This window comes from Heterodontus francisci, unplaced genomic scaffold (assembly GCF_036365525.1).
Source record: "Heterodontus francisci isolate sHetFra1 unplaced genomic scaffold, sHetFra1.hap1 HAP1_SCAFFOLD_58, whole genome shotgun sequence".
NCBI classification, from domain to species: Eukaryota; Metazoa; Chordata; class Chondrichthyes; order Heterodontiformes; family Heterodontidae; genus Heterodontus; species Heterodontus francisci.
In genome coordinates this window covers 1,190,421-1,194,783 of record NW_027142006.1, presented here as the reverse complement: position 1 = coordinate 1,194,783, position 4,363 = coordinate 1,190,421, and the positions used below count along the sequence as shown (strand labels likewise).

General features: G+C 41.5%; 1 non-coding gene across 1 annotated transcript; it reads left to right on the top strand.

Moving 5' to 3' along the window:
- Positions 1-3,683: 3,683 nt before the first annotated feature.
- Positions 3,684-3,765, top strand: trnas-gcu (transfer RNA serine (anticodon GCU)). Its single transcript has one exon. It is a non-coding gene; the product is annotated as a tRNA-Ser (tRNA).
- The last annotated feature ends 598 nt before the right edge of the window (positions 3,766-4,363 follow it).

Genomic DNA, 4,363 nt, shown 5'->3' with positions numbered 1-4,363 from the left:
ACCTCTCTCCAGAATCTCTCTGCTAAAGATTGAACTTTATCTCATTTCACTCACAGCTCAGGGTCAGTGTGGCACAGTGGGACTTCTGGCTGTCTCCTACTTCACAATCCATCAGTACTGAGAAAACAATGGGGAATATTACTCACATGTTGTGTTCTGTAACTTTTTACAAACACTTTAATGTATATATTGTCTTCCAAAGCAGTGACAGAATGGTGGCTTTAGTGTGTTGTTGAAATAGCTTTGTTGAGTTCGTGCTGTACTAACAGTTAAACAGTTCTTGGTTCAATCCCAGGTTTTGGCACTTTCAACCTCTCCTGTGTCCTTTTCTTTGGCTCCAATTGTCAAGCTGCATGATTTACTCTGAAATTAGCACCAGAGAACCAAGGCACCAGCGAGCATGAGGAGCTGAAATTAGCACAGATCAAATCCACTTAATATTTCTGACTGAAGATGGTTGCAAATGCTTCAGCTTCATCTTTTGCACTGACGTGCTCACCACCACCATCATTGAGGATGTGAGTGTTTTTGGAGCCTCCTCATCTTGTTAGTTATTTAATTATCCACCACCATTCACGACTGGATGTGGCAGGACTGTGGAGCTGTGATCTGATCCTGAGGGAGATATCTGTGCGTGGAGTGGCGGGATGTATGGAGAGTGATCCTGAAGAGGGTATCCGAGCCTGGAGTGGAAGCTTTCCGTGGAGGTGCAGGAGTAGGCCATTCAGCCCCAGTGTTTTATAAAGGTTTAGCATAACTTATTTGCTTTTACTCTATGCCTCTATTAATAAAGCCAAGTGTCCTGTTTGCTCTTCGCAACCTTTTCAAACCTTGATCAAAAAAGATTGGTGTACATTGTCTCATTCTTCCTCCCAAACTGTATCACTTCACAATTTTCTGTGTAAAATTTTATCTGTTGTGTGAAAGCCCATTTTACCAGTGTGTTTAAGTTCCTCTGAAGTGTGTTACTGTCACTGGCATAGGACGAAATTCACGAGCATTCTTTGATGCTATCTCCATGGAAAGAGCAATCTTACACACTAGCTCAAATTGGGATTTTGTGTGTTTAGTATCTTTTCTCATCCACCAATATAAGCACAAATCTGTCTCATAATGTACGGTCTAAGAATGTGCCAATGTTGCAATGTGGTGATAAATTCTTCAGTGTCACAATGTACTCACCAACTGTTTCACTACTTTTTCTGATTTCGGGATCCAAGTTTGTAGCTTTCCGCGATCTCTAGTGGCTTAGGGTTGAGCCTCACTTCAACGAAGAAACGGAAAATTATGATTTAAAGATTACACTGTCAAGCATTCACATCTCTGTCTTCTCCTGAACTTCGAGTTCAAATTTGTTTGTGACGTTGAGTCACACGTTAAGACAGCACAGTCTTTGTCTTTGTGAAGGAATTGATTTGGGAATGGCTGTTTGAAACTGTCCCTTCTTGCGCAGAAATTCAGTGCAAATACTTAATCACTCACAATTTCCTTGAGAGAAATTTGTTCACAATCGCATTCGACACGGAAACTGCCTCCGCATTAATCTCACTGAAGCAGAATGTGACCGTGTTGTCTGTTTCAGAATGTTGGTGCCGTTATTTGTCGCTTTTAACCGAGACTGGGAGACAGGGCAAGGTTCATCCGAGTTTGGAATATATTATCATTCAGGAGGAAGAAAAATCAACAGGAACCAAATAAGAAAACCCAGTCTCCAGATTTGAGAATCTGTAGATCCGCTTTGGGAAAGTGAATCAGAGCAGAATGAAGGGTGAACAGTCCAACTGCCCAGAAGAGATGAAGACACAGCTCAGTCAACACATTCCTCTGGTTTATGATGCTGGAACATTCCTCACACAGAAATGATTCAACCCAATGACAAACATTCTTACAGCTGATAATTTATGCTGCTGATTTGAGGACTGTCTCATGTGGTTACCGAGTGATGACGAGAAGATATTAAACTTTGTTCTATTCAATCGAGCTGTGATGAAGTTTGAATTTTTCTACCTTTTATAAACAGTATTTGAAGGGTCTCGGTAACAATGTTCATTGTTGATGAGAGTGGGGTCTGGGTGAGAAGCTGCTGAGTGTGACAGGGTCAGGACTGGATGCAGGAAGTTCTCTGACAGTCTCCCTCTATCTCTCTAATGGGTTTGAGTTGAGTTACGACTGGTAGCTTTTATTTTACTTTTCTTATTTAGAGATACAGCACTGAAACAGGCCCTTCGGCCCACCGAGTCTGTGCCAACCAGCAACCACCCATTTATACTAATCCTACATTAATCCCATATTCTCTACCACATCCCCACCATTCTCCTACCACGTACCTACACAAGGGACAATTTCCAATGGCCAATTTATCTATCAACCTGCAAGTCTTTTGGAGGTGGAAAGAAACCAGAGCACCCGGCGGAAACCCACACAGACACAGGGAGAACTTGCAAACTCCACACAGGCAGTACCCAGAACTGAATCCTGGTCGCTGGAGCTGTGAGGCCGCGGTGCTAACCATTGCGCCACTGTGCTGCTGTTGGTGTTCTGATAAATGAAGGAAGTTCCCTCCACCCATTTTTTTTGGACAGACAGTGTGGTATAAGGATGTAAAGGGTTAATGCTGAAGATAGTGGGATCAACCCCTCCCACTGTCAGAGTGATGATGTAACAGTCACATGAGATGAAGTTTGGGAGAAGAGAGAGCAGCACCAAGGACATTGTGTAAATTAGAAAAGAGTTCTTAGTTCTTTCAGCAGGAACTGTGTCCAGAAAATATCGAGAACCTCACAATTTTATTATTCAGGAATAGGAACACAGATATTAATTCCAAGTGACATTTCTGGGACCAATTAACAAAAAAAGTAGAGAATAATATTGCTCACTGATTGAAATCCCCCAGTGAGGAGACAGTTAAACAGGTGATCTGTTGGGGCATCCTTCGATCCAAGGTTTCAGCAAAATTTAATCTCCATTTTTGGTGAAATTCTCTGTTATTTGCAATTTTTTTAATCAGATTTGATGGGCGATTGAAAAAACTGAAAAAATTGAACAGTTCCATCCTTTCTTTTCTTCCTTCTTCTCTTCTTTCCATCAGTTTCTCTTTTCTGTCCCAGATCAATATAATGATGAGAATCCCAATTTAATCTGCTGTTTCTGGTGTTTTATCCATTCCAATCAAAATTTCAACATTCCAATCAAATCTATTTGTTATTCCACAGTGTCTCTCCATGTGTTTTATTCTGTTGTATTCTCTCACAGTCTGTTTGATGATCAATGTTACATCTCACTCTCTGTTCTGGTGAAGATCAGAAGCAGTGATATCTGTTTACACCACCCGACAAGTCGGCCTGAGGCTGTGCCTCGCTGATCATGTGGAGTTAAAGCAATTCTTCCAGTCAGTTAGTTCAGTTTTCATTTCATGAGAAATTCGGTCATCATGACTTCGTCAGTGACCTAATGGTTCAGGTGTCTGAGTGATGTTAATCATGATGTGATGAAATGATTGTATGTTCCAGTCTTTCCGTGGTGGGTTTTCACACTGAGTAGAAACTTGTTGGACATGGTCTGGAAATGTTTCACACCGCTCCATTCCCAACTTCATTTACTGACAGAAGATATATTTCCATCATTGCACAGCTGGCTGCACAGCCAGAAGCTGTGCTGAAGGTGACAGCTATGTTTATGCAACTGACAAGGTGGCCGAGAGGTTAAGGCGCTGGATTGCTAATCCATTGTGCTCTGCACACGTGGGTTCGAATCCCATTCTTGTCGCTAGTTTATGAACTGTTCAGTGTATTGTTTATGTGTAAAGTCAGCCTCGAAACCTGTTCTTGTCAATGTCCAGACAGTGATTCCAGAATTGGTTATACTTTATTAAAATTGAGACAGACAATTGGAATTCTTCACCCAAACTGCACTGGAAATAAGATCAAATAGGGATCACGAAACGGAGCAGGATTTTTCCTCCCCTCCTTCCTTCCATCTTTACTTTCTCTGGATTTGCACCAAGTGAAAGACAAATGGGAAAAGCAAATGGCGAGGGAGCAGATGCAGAAAATTATCCTTTGGCAAGAAATTTATTTTCAAATCTTCTTGATAGATTAAGTGAGTGAGCAATGCTTTGGCAGATGGAGTTTAAAATGAGGGGTCATTTAGTACCTACGATAGATCAGAGTGTTTTTTTGTAAGAGGTGAGATGTTAGAAACGGCGGAGGAGCAGAGACCCGAATACTGAATTAATAAAAGCTCGTGGACTGGTAGAAAATAATGTGAAAAGTGAACAGAATCTGAAGATTGGAACTCATGTTGCAGTGATATAAAGCTCTGTGCTCCTGAAGCAAATGTCCAAGCCCAGATTGTGGGGAATCTG